Raw genomic sequence first — 15178 nt, 5'->3', positions numbered from 1 at the left:
CAGGCATACCAGCTGGCTAAACACTTCCGGTAGTTGTGCTTCGATATTTCGTATAGTGCGTCATAACCGGTATATTATTTAGATTAATTTTACTTCCGGGTGGTGGTCCACTAACAGGAATTGCATAGCCCTAATGCCCTTAAAGATGAACACCCCCCCCCCATATTGCTCGGTTTGCAACGCATTTGAGTTCTCTCTGCTGCTGGGTCGTGGTGACTTTGCTGGGGTTGGGGCTACTAACTGTAATTGAGCAGGCCTCCTGGCTGCAGTGAATTGTCTGCAGCTGTTGAAACAAATACATTTTTTATTTATATGCTTGCTAGTTTCAATGTAATTTACAATTACCTGGGCGGGAAGATGGTATTGTTGCTGTTTTCACAGGAACTGGAAGTTCCTGGACAGCGGCTAGGTTTACATATTCCAGGTTTAGAGAAGCTGTCCTTGCACAAGCCAGAATTAAGGTTCCCTTGTGCCCCCTTCTATCTCCTTTATGAGGCTGGTCTCCTACTAAGACCCCTCCCCCCGACCCTACTATTGCACTGTTTTTCAGGAGATTACTTATTTGTACGCATAGCGCTTCATAGTGCTTTTCCGCAGTTTCTAAGTTATGTAAATAACAGATATTCCTATTACCCAGTTTGATGTTACTTTACTGAACTCTGCAGGATGACAGGCTGAGTTTGCCCTGTGGAATTCACACTCGTGGCCTTCATATTCCAACAGATGGCAGTGGTAAACATTAACTCACTGAGCCATCCTGCCGTCTAGGGACGTTCTGAGAGTTCCAGCGTCGGACCTAAAGTAAGCAGATTTCCACGCCACCCAGTTTTTTAGGTTTCGCCTCGCTGAAAGCTGCGCAGCAGACATTCGCGCAAGGCGAAAACTTTTGTTTACCATTATGGACAAAACTCCCGCCTCTCACATCTGTCAATCATGGTCCTAGGCGATTTGTGGGCGTTCCGGGGATGTTTTTCTCATCCTGCCCCTTTTAGCACGTCATGCGGCTGTGGACGGATGTTATTATTTTTTTTTTTTCGACGCCATGTTTTGATCATTTGCCGGATCAATGTCCAGGTGAGTGCGCCCCCCTCCCGCTGTCCGTTTGCCCGTTCCCGCTGTCCATTTGCCCCACCCCCCCAGCCCCCCTCTGTCCGTTTGCTTGTTCCCACCCCCCTCCCGCTGTTCGTGTGCCGCCCGCGCCACTGCCCCCCCCCCCCGGCCACTGTCCCTGCGAACCACGGAGAGCTGAATACCGGCAGCCCCATCAACCCCGCGTCAAATTGAATATTTCACTGTGGCTAACGTTTATTATGCGATGGATCCCTACAGGATACCATGTTTGTATTTTGAATGTTCGCAGCCCAGGTGTTGTAGGGTGATTTGGGTATACTCCTAGATGTTTAAAAGTAGAGCACATGCTCTGCATAGGCTAATAAAAAGTAGTACCCCTTTCCCTAATGCGGTGCCTTGCAGTAAGCAGTGTATGACATTTAGAACAAAGTTTTAAATACAGTTTGCCAAACTTGCGCCTCTTGTTGGGCTAAGCTGTCGTGAAGCCAGCAGCATGATGTAACTGCAGCTAGCAGACAATGTAAATTTGCGCTGCCCTTCGATAGAAAAAAAATGTGAACTGCAAAGTTGTCTGGTGGATAGGTCAGAAACCAGGCTGTCTTTTCCTCGCATGTGGATTGCAGCATCTATTTGTCCCACACTGTGTAGATCAAATTGAGGTTTTAGGGACCATCTACAATGTGCTTACCTTCCCCCTTATCCTTGATTGTAAATAGGTCACACCACCCAATGCTTCCTGCATTTCCACACCCTTGTATTCTCTGTGTAATCACTGATTTTCCTGCAAGAAAATGGTGCCAGCCAAGGTATTCTTCCATTCTTTATGGATCGAGTTTCTGTGTCTTTGCCTATAAGTCTCATTCCTGTTCAGGTTTTGATGGAAAAGCAATTGTTGGGTAGGTATTTTTCAATGCGTGGTAGATGACAATAACGGGGTGGCTGGCCGTTGCTTTTTCCTCAGAAACAGTGGATTAGCAATGTATATGGTTACTTGCCTTTCCTCAGAGTCAAAGATTTTGTGTGTTTTTGTGTTAGTCCTAGATTTTTCTGTGAAGAGAGGTAGGGAGAACGTAGCAATACACTCTTAGTCCCCAAATATATTGTTCAAACAGCAAGAAGTGAGATGTGGGCTGCCCTGCCTCTGGGTGGGTGTGTGGCTCTGGGTGTGTGTGTGTGTGTGGGGCTCTGGGTGGGTGTGTGTGGGGGGGGCTCTGGGTGTGTGTGTGTCTCTGGGTGTGTGTGTGTGTCTGGGTGGGTGGGTGGGTGTCTCTGTGTGTGTGTGTGTGTCTCTGGGTGTGTGTGTGGCTCTGGGTGTGTGTGTGTGTGGCTCTGGGTGTGTGTGTGTGTGGTAGTAATTGCTGTCTGCTGAGCTCGTCCGTAAGGTACAATAGGTCTCACATTGCGAGAGATTAAGCTAATGGCAATGTAAATGACAAAACCAACACATAAATACATAGTTTGTCATTTACAATGCCAATAGCTCTAACTTTTCCAAAGGCGAAACCATTGCATTGTAAATGCTTGTTTGATATATGGTTTGAGTGGCCACCGGCCTCATCCAAAAACGTGCAACTTGTATATGTAATAGTGTGCTTTTGTTTAAACGCTTGTGCTTCATTGCTCATAGCGTAGTGGGGATTATTCTGAGAATAAATACATATATTTTTATAATATATAACTTGTGTGGTGTCCTTTCATTTGATATTACAGGATTGCATATGGCAAAACAGCTGGCTTCACATGCCCTCTTGAGTTAAGCCTGTAAGGCTGCTTAGTCCATGCTACCCCTAGGATAGCTTGTCTATAAGGTTGACTTACAACCATCACCATAAGGGATTGTTTGGACTGATACAAGGTGCCCACAGAACTGTGGACATCATATACCAGGCCAACTTCTCACACCACTCAAGTCTTCATCAAAATACTCTCTCGGATCCTCTTGCTCTCTCAACGGTTCCTTATACAGTTCTAAATAAAACCTTTGAAAAGCAGCTCTAATTTCGGGTTCTTCTAATCTCAGCACGCCATTGCTATCATTAATAGATTTGATCATATTTCCAGTCATCTCCTCCCTTGTACGCACTGCCAACTGGTGCCCCACTTGTTCGCTAAGTTCATACGTTTTTTCTTTGTAGATTGTGGCTTTAGTGATGGCTTTTTCCGTAAAGAACTCAGATATCCTATTTCTAGCGATGGCAACTTGCGCTAATCCCTCAGTACCCTCACCTGTTTGTACAGCTACTATCAAATCTGCCTCCGCTTTATTCAAGATCTGTTGTAAAGAGGCTAGTTGCTGTTTACCTTTTCTATTTGTACAGACTGAAAATGACAGTGTCTCCCCTCTAATGCCAGCATTCATCTTGTCCCATACTACCTCGACAGGAGCACTACCCATGTTTATTTCTAAAAAGGATGGTAGCCACTTTCTCATATGCATACAGTACTCCTCATTTTTTAAAAAGGCTCTTTCAAAGGTCCAGGAACTTCTAGCGCGAGTAGCACTGCTGCATGCTATATTAAGTTCTAGTGGGTTGTGGTTAGATAGTACCCTTGGGAGCTTCCTTATAGTGCAACTGTCCCTGAGTGAATTATATACTAGTATATAATCCAGTCGGGCATGACGAGAGTGGGGGTGGGAAAAGAAAGTGTATCCATGATCCCCGTGGTGTCCCAATTGCCATCCATCCGTCAAGCCATGCGGTTCACACAGGTCTTTGAATGCTCTAAAGACTTTGGGTTTCCTCCCCTGATATGTAAATTCAGGGCCCGGAGTCCAATCTCCTGGAAGGTGAAGGTTAAGGTCACCACATACAATTAGCGGTAAGGGCCAATGTACCAGTTCATTAGAAATGCTTAGTAAAGTAACTGGGTCATCCCCCAGATTCCCATATACTGTACATAAGGTCACCATGTTTTGCCCACTATTGTAGCAGCACTCTGTAATGGCCCATCTTCCAAACTTGTCTGCAAGTGATCGGTTAAATTGTAAGCCGCCTCCCTTCGCAAGAATTGCCACTCCCTTAGTGCGAGTTCCCTGAGTGGAAGCGGTTGTAAGTTGGTACCCTAAAGATTTTAATAGATGTTGTTGTCCCCTCTCTATATGTGTCTCTTGTAAGCAGACTATGTTGGCCTCCATAGCATGCAGTCCCTCTGCTACCGTTTGCCTCTTTTTTTAAATCGTTGAGGCTGCAGATATTTAATGATACAATTCTTAATCTAGTCATCCTTCTTATAAATCTTTCTTTGAGTTAAAGCAGTGTTTAAAAATTGTTGTTTTATTATTCTTTTTTTTTTTGCCCCCTTCTGGACTTTACGAGTTAGTATATTAGCCCTTTTCCAGATACTACATCAATTTACTTGCGTGGTTATCAGCTCTATAAATCCTTGTTGCAAATTTGCTTTTTTACAGCCCTACAGTTAATATCTTTAGTGTGTGTCTTCCCCCATTCCCTCCCTTCCCTCCCTTCCTCCCGCCTAACCCTCTCCACCCCCCTCTTACTACCCTATGAGGCCTTGAGTACCCAGGTGTGGGCATCCGTATAGTCAGTGCGCCTAAGCTTGCCCCGTGGCCTGGTCATATATACCCTAGATATAACGACTGGAGGGCGGTGGATGTTCATTTGTCAGCTCAGTCATTTCGCTAGACATTTTTAGACTAGGCCAAATATTAATATCATATTTGTTTAACGAGCTGTGATCCAAATCCAAATCCAAATCCCACCCCCGCCACTTCTCCAGGCTGTGACCCATAATATTCACAAATTCTTAGTTCTAGACAGTTCACATTTTAGCGCCGCAGAGTCAAAGTCTTTGAGTTTCTCCTGCCCATTATGATTTACAAGAAATAATTTTTTTGTTTTATTTTTGTTTTTAACCCCACTATTTGCCATTATTTTGTTTCACTCTCTCTGATATTTCCTTTAGGGAAGTCTCTGCTTGGATTTCACTTGTGAAACTTCTCGTTGATCCCCTGAAGATGATTTTTAGACGAGCTGTGTTTTGCAAGAACACTGTAGCTCCAATTTTTTCAAAGGGGGTGAAAAGTTGTCGCATGCACTATCTGCGTTCGACAGTTGCGTGTGCAAAATCCGGTCTAACAAAGAACATAAATCCCTTGTGTTCTCTTTTGGTTGTAGGCCTAGCTAGGTCATAAATAACTTCACGTAGCAGGAAGTTTCCGAAATTGACCAGCATAGCCCTGGGATATTGAGATGGTTTGTCAGAGCGTTTCGGTAAAATTAGAGGAAAACGATGGGCACGATGAATTTCCCTGTTCATTTCCCAAGATTCGAGATCCGGGAATGCAGATTTAAGAAGGTTGGACATGAAGCCCCTTTGACCACTTCCTTCTATGCCCTCAGGAATCATGAGAAAACGCAAATTATTTCTCCTCGCTCGGTTTTCTTGGTCTTCGACCTTTGCCATTAAGTCTTTTATTATGCTATCTTGTTCCTTTGCCCGAGATTGAAGCTTACCAATATCAGTCTCTAAATTTTCTGTACGCACTTCTACAGAACCCATTCTGTCAGAGATCTCCAAACAGGTGTTACTCACTTTGTTAATAGCACCTTCAAGTTTTTGAATAGCCACATGGTTCCGTTGATTGTCTTTTTTTACGTCTTGGTGGAAGATCTTAATTGAGCTGAGGACTTCCCTCAGTGAAGGCTCTATGGTCAGTCCCATGTCGCTTCCATATCTGTTTTTCCTTTGCCCCCCCTCTTCGGGTTCGTCCGTAATACTCTGATTCCGTTCTGGTTCAACATTTGATTTTGAGTGGGAGCTTTTGCGTATTAGTTTAGTTCTCCCTGAGGTTTGCTCCGTGTTACTCCCCGGATCTGTAGTTTCTTCGTAGGTAGATTTAGATTGCCTCTTGTGCTTAGTTCTTTTTTTCCCCAGTTTTTTCTTAGGCGTTGTGCCTTGTCCAGATTCACTTATATTTCTAAGATTCGTGAAATCAGATGCCTCCGGAGTTGGTCCATCTAGTTTGGGGACTTCACTTGCTTCACTCTCCTCGCTGGAGATGGAAACACCTGTCTCATATAGATCCGAATCTGATCCTTCGGAAAGTGCGTCATTGAGAGGTTGAGGCATTTCCCCCGGGGTGTATGTTTGCATCCCAGGAGTAGGGGAGTCATAGTTCTCCAAGCCTGCTTTAATCTTGAGGCAACTCTCGATTTGAGCCCCTTTGGTTGTGGCAGTGCCAGACCCTTCTGCACCGGGGCATGAATCCAGAATTAAATCTGAGTTGGGGCCCATCATGGCCTTCTCCCCCGCATCGACCTGTTCCAAGCGTGCGGCAGAGGCTACGCCGCCGGCAACGCCCTCTTGATTACCTGTTGATGCATGGTGTTCTGTAGTTTCTCATTATTAGAGCTTGTGTGTAGCCCATCCTTAGTGAGTGGGCTAAATATATTAGAGATCCTAGGCTGAGAATCTATCGACTGTCCGGATGATTTGGCTGCTGCTTTCAAATTTTTGATTGTTTGTAGTCTTTTTGACTTTTTTGCCAATAACTCCAAATTTTCGGTATCTTCGGTTCCTTTTCCATCTCTTTCTCCTTCTCCTTCCCTTTCCTTTTCCCCTTATCAATTTATTTTTCTCCGTTCTTTTCTGTTTCTGCTTTTTCAGTCTTGTTTTTTAGCTCTCGCGTTGCCATCATCTTTTCCCTCGTTATTCTCCTTTGCCTTGGACCCCCTAGTTTCCGGTCTACTCTGCGTATCTTCTGCCTTCTGTGGGCATTGTGTGTTTCGTGTTTTTTAATATTTCCCAGGTTCTCCGACCTCTCCAGACTCTCCTGATTCTCTGGGGCCTCAGACTGAGTCTGCGTCTGAGTCTGTTGTGGTCTATGTGGGACTTGTGGGCCCTGCAGGTCCTGTATGTCTGATGCGTCTCTTTCTTGGGTAGATTTTAATAAGATTGAGTCATTTGACTGGTCCCCTTCTCCACATCCACCTGATCCCGTATATCCAGCCATAACCAGTGTCTGTGCTAGTGCTAGTGCTAGCTAGTTGGAAATGGAGGGTGGAGTGGGAGGGTGGAGTTGGAGGGTGGAGTTGAAGGGTGGAGGTGGAGTTGGAGGGTGGAGTTGGAGGTTGGAGTTGGAGGTTGGAGTTGTAGGGTGGAGTTGGAGGGTGGAGTTGGAGGGTGGAGCTGGAGGGTGGAGCTGGAGAGTGGAGTTGGAGGGTAGAGTTGGAGGGTGGAGTTGGAGTTAGAGGGTGGAGTTGGAGGGTGGAGGTGGAGTTGGAGGGTGGAGTTGGAAATGGAGGGTGGAGTTGGAAATGGAGGGTGGAGTGGGAGGGTGGAGTTGGAGGGTGGAGTTGGAGGGTGGAGTTGGAGGGTGGAGTTGGAGGGTGGAGTTGGAGGGTGGAGTTGGAGGGTGGAGTTGGAGGTGGAGTTGGAGGGTGGAGTTGGAGGTTGGAGTTGGAGGGTAGAGTTGGAGGTTGGAGGGTGGAGTTGGAGGTTGGAGTTGGAGGTTGGAGCTGGAGGGTGGAAGGGTGGAGTTGGAGGGTAAGTTGGAGGGTGGAGTTGGAGGGCGGAGTTGGAGGGTGGAGTTGGAGTTGTAGGGTGGAGTTGTAGGGTGGAGTTGGAGGGTGGAGTTGGAGTTGGAGGGTGGAGTTGGAGGTGGAGGGTGGAGTTGGAGGGTGGAGTTGGAGGGTGGAAGGATTCAGAAAAGGAAGCGGCCATGATCAAATACTGATGGAGGGTCGGGTTGCTCAGTTAACTCTTTAGCATGCCGTTTTACAAAATAATCTTTCATTAAGGTCTTATAAAGACGCTGTTCTCCTCTGCTTCATAAATACATATATAGTAAAAGTTGCATCTGAGTACATAAACGCATATTGGCTAATTATTTTAAATTAGACCGTAGAAGATAACAAGACATTTATTTTGGTATAGAGTTACTGTTTATCTCCTGTGTACTATCGTGTAGTAGCTGTCCTTTATAGTAAATGGGTTGCTTCTGATTGTTTTTAATCAAATCGCCTTTTTTCCAAGATGGCTACTGGGTGAAGTTTAGGAATGGGGCGGAAAAATGTCACATTGGTCTGTCTTTTATTTTGATTGCAGATGACGTCATTAGCTGACAAACACAATGCAGAAAAATAGACTATTCTTGTTAAATATTGAATTGGAAACCGCCCGGTTCTAAGAGACTTTGAGTTGAATGCTAGAACTGTATTTCTTTGCAAGAACAGGATAAAACACTGCCGGATAACGTCACTGGGAGAGATACATGTTCCAGTTCCTGTGTTGTCGCCTACGAGACGCAGCAACAGTTGTGTGCGAGACACGCTCAAGGTGAAGTTGTATTTTAGATACGAGCGCACTGCCAGAGGTGTGCTCCGTGAGAACTCGCTGTTTTAAATAGCTATGGCCTTAACTCACAATAGGACAAACGGCTGAACTCCGGGTTAGATTGGGATTCAAAATCAGTCCGCGCACATTAAAAAAACAAGCTCTCGGCATTGCTGTGGCGGGGGCGCGGGAGCGCATTCCTTTGAAGTCAGATGCGGGGGCCGGGAAGCAGCCGCCTTTGAAGTCTGATGCGGGGGAGCGGCAGCCTTAGAAGTCTGATGCGAGGCACAGACAAATGGTGGTGTGTGACGTGGCTGGACTCGTGCACGCGCTTGTCTCACATGAACTGTAGCTAATCCGCCGTTTTGGTCGACTGTTCTTTTCCCCTTACTATAATCTCGCCGGAGCAATGCGCAAGCGCATTGGCTCCGGCGAGACCTAAAAAGTGGAGTTCGCTGATCCGCCCAGAATCCTTATGTGGCTTTAAACACTGCCGCTGGAACTCCATTGGGACATGGCGTACCATCTGACCTCATTTTTTTTAATCAGGTTGGTTATCTCAACCTTGGTGATAACTGGAGTTTTGCCATCTTTATGGGTTACTGGAGGGATTTGTTGTATTTCGGTGTCAGTCGTGTTCTGCTGTGTTGTATACAGAAGCTTTGCATATTTGACCCACTCGGAGGCTGCCACCCCGTTTTCCTTGCTCTGACCGGTGTGGTTCTGTTGTCTGATATATCTCCAAAGTTGGATGTGACCCTTTTCTTTGAAAAGGTTAAATATTTTCAGCCACTCTGTCTAGATTTTCTTTGATCGAATTTCCCATATTTTCTTCCTGTGTTCCCTGCGAAGCACTTTTATTTCCAATATGTGGGGATTTGTAGCTCCTTTTCTTCTAGCCTTCAAGGCCTTTGAAAGACTCCACTTGGTTTGCGCTAGGGCCCTTGGTTTTATTTGTAATGAAAGGTTTTGTGGATTGGAGTCCTGTGCTTTAGGGCTACCAGTGACCCGTCCGAGAACGTTTTTTTAGTTCCTCAAATAGTGCTTTCCAGAGCTCCATGGGGGATGCCAAACTTCTAACTGTTTGGCTCAACTCTTTGTGTGTAATCCACTTCAAGAGTTTTGGACCTAGATTTATGGTCCATTTTATTCTGCTCAATACTTCATGGAGCTCTTCACCAGTTGAGGTACCCAATGGTCTTGGTTGTTTTGCAGATTTCCCATTTAGATCAAGGGATACCCTCAATGGTCTGTGATCACTCTCATCCCTGTTTCCCCCTTCGAAGTCGTTAAAGTATGTTAGCAGGTTCTCAGAGATAAAGATGTAATCGATTATTGACTTATCCCTGAAGGTGAGCAAAGGATGCCAGAGAGGGTCCACTGCTTTTTTGATGGAGTGGGCGGAAACCATATTTTGCGAGAAAAGAAGCCGTTGTAGAGGAGCAGATTCTGTTTTGTTTGGAAGATCCCTCGTTACGTATCCAAACTCCCTGGTGTTCATGTCCCCTACGATTGGAAGATGTGAGGCATATTTATTTATAAGGTGGTACATTTTTGTAGTTAAAGTTTTTAGTACTTGCTTTTTTTGCCATGTGGCAGGGTTAACATAACAATTAATTATCAAAATATGGATTGAGATATTGTTACTTTTAAATCCGCAGATCAGTACTGCTTGCAAGTATTGAGGGCATGATTGATAAAAATTGAGAGCCCACCAACTGCTCTCCCAAAGATGCGGCGTTTTATCGCTGCAGTGTAAAACTCATAAAAGCCTGGGAGAATTAGGGGTTCAGTGGCCCACGTCTCTTGTAGGCACAGAATGTCATTTGCTCGGAGGTACATACATGCTGCATTGCAGCTAAGCAATCTTTTTAGCCCTGCGACGTTCCGCGATATGATGGACAGATGTATGTTGTTACCAGATGTTCTATTCTTGTTCATATTGATGGTATATGTATTCATGTTCTTAAACTGATTCGAGATGTCATTTGTATTTGTGATTGCAATGGTTTAATACTATTTTAATTGTAGATATATTTATGTTTTATACATTGTATACTTTGATGGTTTTTCTACAAATGACCGAATAAAGTTATATATGATGATGACTGTAACATTGTTAAATAGCTGAGTGGCTCGATATCCTGTATAACACTTTCAGGCAATTCTGGCATTTTAGTCCACCACACTGCATACTGGGATTTTGAAACCATATGAAAGTGCCACAAAATAAAGCAGAGCAACAACAGTCCTGCCAAGTATCACGCATCAGGCGTGACTCTTACGCATTTCAGTGTGGCGTTCCGCAACACCGCACTGAAAAGCATTGTCAGGCATTTTTAATGCAATTCTGAAACTCGCGTATGGCAGGGTGCTGCGAGCGAGCTGATGCCTGTGTGCCGATAGTGGCTTGTCGCTCGTTACGTCACTCACAACATCTTGTATTTATTGTTCACTTGACTAAGGAGCTAGTTGGAGGCTGGCTGGTTTTGGGTAAATCTGGGCACCGCGCTGCCTGTGTGGCGCACACACTGCTCCCATTGGCTTGCGGCTCATTACGTCACTCACGACGTCCTGTATTACTCACTTGACTTCGGAGTAAGTTGGAGGCTGGTTTTGCGTAAATCTGGGCGCAGCGCTGCCTGCAGTGTTCATAGGAAGATGCGTGGCTCAGCTGCAGTAAGTTTAAAATCATTCACTGAACCCAGTTGGAGGGGCCATGGAGACGGAGTCGACAGCGGGGACTTCAATGGACTCTCAGGTGGCAGGCGGCAAACCTAATGAATTCCTGTGGCTCACGGCTTGAGCCTGCCACAAATTGAAGTAAGTGACTGTGCAGCACTGTGCGTGTGAATTAAAATTTTCTCATGAATGATTTCCTTTTCAGCAGCACAAGATCAGGCAGTTCCGCCTGCAGTCAGTAGCTGCCGCCCAGTCGTGTTAAAGAGGAGACCTAACTGTTAGTAGCTCAGAATCCCGGGCTGGCATGAATACAGGCGAGGCTGCCTGGCGGCCGCAGGCTGTAGCCAAAGTGAGACTGCATGTCCTAAGACGTGACGTTGATCATGGCAAGTTTACATGTAGTGTTCTGTTATGCAGGAAAGGTTTCAATTGACCACGACCAAACATAATTATTCAGCCCTAATAGTACGGACTGTCGTCTTTCTGTCCTGTGAGACATCCTTTGCAGTGATTGCTATGGGGGAGGGCACTTCATGCAAGAGACGAGAGTCACTGTGGAGCTGAAATAAAGGACACTTAACCCAACTAGCCATGGAACAGGAAGTGTTCAGCTGTAGGCGAACACTGCAGATTTGTATTTTACTGAATATTACATGTTAGTGAATAAAAGATGCACTTTTTGTTTTCCCCAGCTGAAAGGGTTGCTTTACTCCGTTATTTTTACTTGTTTGAAGAAGACCTTTGTTGTTTTTTCCCATCTAAATAGAGCAATAATACATCAAAAGGCTGTGCTCATTTTAACATGCCTGACAGCCACAATATTAACCCCTTATCATCCGAGGCAAGTTATCATGTTAAAATTGTTACAAGTCATTTTATGTGCTGTCTTTATTGATACTTATACGGTGTTGCTGTTAGATTTCTAGTACTTTGACAGACGGACATCAACTGTGCGCCAGAAACAAAAAATAATTACAAATGGTTATTCGCTTTTAAACAGCGGGGTCACCGGTGCTGTTAGTTGTAACCACCTCCTCCTTTTTTTTTTTCCCTTTTCTCGGCGGATACCCGATTTTGTACATTGTGGCAGAGCCTCATGGGCTACTGTTGCTTTCATTGCAGATCGCTGTGAATTTCTGTGGTGAGTGGAGCTTCGCTCATGGAAGCTAACACCGGGTTGCTATGAGTTGGTCTGCTGTGGTGCTGTCGCATCAGAGCAGCCAGGATGACGTGATGGAGTATGGCGGTCCTTTGTGTTTGTGGTTGTGGCTGCACTTCCATGTTGGAGTCCACGGGTTGCGCTATGTGGGGCGTGCTGTGCGAAAAGCAGGGCTCTCATGTAGAAAGTACCAAAAAGGGCAATTGGCCCACTTGGGCATACATTTATTGTTTTTGCTATTGTTTCTTAGCCTGCTTTTATAGGTAGACACATTATTTCTGCCTATTGGAGAGGTTACCCTGAGTCCTGTGTGGTTTGTGCGAGAAATTAGCACCGTTACATCGCTAGATTTTGCTCATGAGAAAGTGTCACTCATAGTTGTAGAAATGTCACTCATAATTACACTAAAATTATGAAAATGTCACACATAGCAATCTGAAACCTTGGCAGCTATGCAACAAGCCTCATGATGTAGTATGTTGCTGAGTGAAAAACTATAAGTGGGCAATTGCATCATGCCACCTGGCAGATTTAAGAACTGCACAATTAAATGTACCTCCTCAATTTTTGTCTTTATTTTTGTAGGAAATCATAGGTTAAACTGCCCAGTGAGTGAGAGCGAATAGATAGCCTTTCCAAATGCAAAGGCGAACATGTCTGTCAATGGGCAAACAGTGACGCACATTAGAAAATTAGCATGCTATATAAAAACAAAAAAAAACCAAGTATTTACCAGAACACGGCACGCGGCTGAACATTTGTGAAGAATCATTAGAAAATGAAAACTGTGCGGCCGCCCCAAGTTCCGTAGGGGTTTCGTTGGAATTAACTTGACATTTTTGCATCACAACTGTGACGCGCCCTACCCTGAAGACTTACTGCTCTTCGAAGACCGCAAGTACTTCTACCTTTCCTCATATTAGTCACGATGTGACTGGCGTATTATTCTCTTTTCCATTTCTACTGAAAAGTCCGTCTTCTACGTCTAGTGGTGACCCTTATTGGCTGGTCCGCGCGCACAGTATACGGAAGACGACGCAGATCCGCCCTTCAAATGTTACCAGCTCTGTCGTTCTCTAGTTGTGCAGCACGTGGGGGATGTGTACGTAGTGTTACCCTTACGAAAAGGTAAGTTATTCCGTAGGTGCCTGCCTCGTGGTTAGGGGCTAAGATCACTGCCTACTACCAATGCCTTTAGATTTTTCTAATGCGCATGCCCTTACTTTTGCATAGTGCGCATGCGGAAACAGAAAACACTTTATTATGGCGGAAAGTACTGAGTGATTTGCAGATATATACTGTAGCGATTAGAAGTCGGTTAATAAAATTCAAGCTGCAATTTACTTTTGCCTCTAGATTTTTTTTCTTCAAGGAAATTAAATGCACAGTAATGAATCTTACAATGCATAAGTTGGGGCATGCATGGCAAAGACACGATAGCATAAATGTTACTTATTTTTAAGAAATAGTATTCAGCCCATAATGCATCTGATCAGATTAATTTATTTTAGGGAGGCCTAGGTTCATTTTAACAACTTCACAAAATGTTAAACCCCCTTACTTCGCATTTCCTGCTTTAAGGTTGAAATTGTTGAAGTTTAGACGTGATCTGCATTCGTGTTGTGTGTTAGTTTTAGCGAGGCATTTCTCAAATTTCTTTCTGGATTTATGTAGTGCGAACTCGACCCGAAGGTATTGGAGCGCTTTAAATGAGCACCAGTCACGTTACATTGGTAGGCACAGGGAGATTAAGTGATTTTGTCAGAATCACCGGATATGGAGAGGACCCTGAGGCTGGAACCTTGGTGTCATAGCTTCAAAGTCGTCAGTTCAGTCGTGAAACCACATCCTCTCCCTATGACACTGATTACGTTAGTACTGGGAATATGGTGCCTTAACCTTAGGTGTTATGAACTCGTCTGGTTATTTTACTGGCAGCAGAGTTATAAATGGTCTTTCACATCAGTGTATACATGCCTAGATTTGGGAATAGGAAAAGGGAAGATTTGGGGGGAAAAGTGGTAATTTATTTACCCGTTGATTTCCATTGAAGTAGATACACTACTTAGGCTGGAGACAGGTAAAATGCAGCAGGTTTGGCTTAGAAAATCGGTAGTCGCCTGTCGGTATCAGCTGTTTTATGATGTATGTATCAAGTAGTGCATCTTTTTACTTTGAAGCTGCGAAGTGGCCACAGGTTCTGTTTGAAATGTTTTAGACTTTAGATTTTAAACCAGCAGCAAAAGCATGTTGCATGTTGAGATCTGTAGTTTCGCTTTTAACCTTGTAAGTTTGGCCTAAAAAAATCACATTATGCAAAGTACTGTAATCAGACAGGCTTTACTTAGGACAGTTTGTAAAGTATTTATGCATTAACAAAACGGTCGAAATGTAAAACAAAAATACCATACCGAATTACCAAAAGATAGAGTAAATTGTAATAAAAAATTTTACACCAAAACGCTAAAAACAATAAAGAGAACCAGAATTATCATTTATTTAAACTAGAAATAGCGCCAAAAAGCACAAACAGCCAGTGATAGTCAGTGGTCATGGTAGACCAGGACATAGGTGCAGTTTGAGGCTGGCTGCCATGGAGCCCGGATCTACTTCATCAGCCAGGGTCATCTGGGTCAAAAATGTTACCTTCTGACTTAGGGCCAATTTAGAATTTGGCGGAAAGAGTATTCCTTAGCAACAGTGACCCCTCTCTGCCAAACTGAAGGTCTACCCACCTCATTTAGAGATGGACGGACCTTCATTGTGCTGGCAGAGCAGATTTCTCCATCTCCGCCACCGACATAAACCTCCCGACAGAGTAATGGTTGTCGAAGGTTTGGCTATGGGTCTACCCACCCGGTTCAGAGCAGGCCAACACATGGCCATTTTTTAATTTCATCACCGCCAAGTAAAACCTGGCAGCAAGAGGCATTGAAAAACGCAAATTGCCCCCTCTTCATGGGAGAGAAC

At 44.6% G+C, this 15178-nt stretch overlaps 2 protein-coding genes across 3 annotated transcripts in view; one reads left to right on the top strand and one right to left on the bottom strand.

Moving 5' to 3' along the window:
• CSDC2 (cold shock domain containing C2) overlaps positions 1-13141 on the bottom strand; it is a 197945-nt gene extending 184804 nt beyond the window's left edge. Inside the window, exon 1 of the mRNA XM_078683171.1 lies at positions 12942-13141. The gene's annotated coding sequence lies outside the window, so the exon portion shown is untranslated. The remainder of the gene's footprint in view (positions 1-12941) is intronic.
• POLR3H (RNA polymerase III subunit H) overlaps positions 1-15178 on the top strand; it is a 182010-nt gene that overhangs the window by 19221 nt on the left and 147611 nt on the right. Inside the window, exon 1 of one of the 2 annotated variants that reach the window (XM_078683149.1) lies at positions 13185-13336. The exons of the other annotated variant lie outside the window; for it this stretch is intronic. The gene's annotated coding sequence lies outside the window, so the exon portion shown is untranslated. Of the gene's footprint in view, positions 1-13184; positions 13337-15178 lie in introns of those variants that run through there. 2 annotated transcript variants of the gene reach the window in all.

Source organism: Lissotriton helveticus, chromosome 1_1, assembly GCF_964261635.1.
Source record: "Lissotriton helveticus chromosome 1_1, aLisHel1.1, whole genome shotgun sequence".
NCBI classification, from domain to species: domain Eukaryota; kingdom Metazoa; phylum Chordata; class Amphibia; order Caudata; family Salamandridae; genus Lissotriton; species Lissotriton helveticus.
This window is presented reverse-complemented; position numbering and strand designations above follow the sequence as displayed.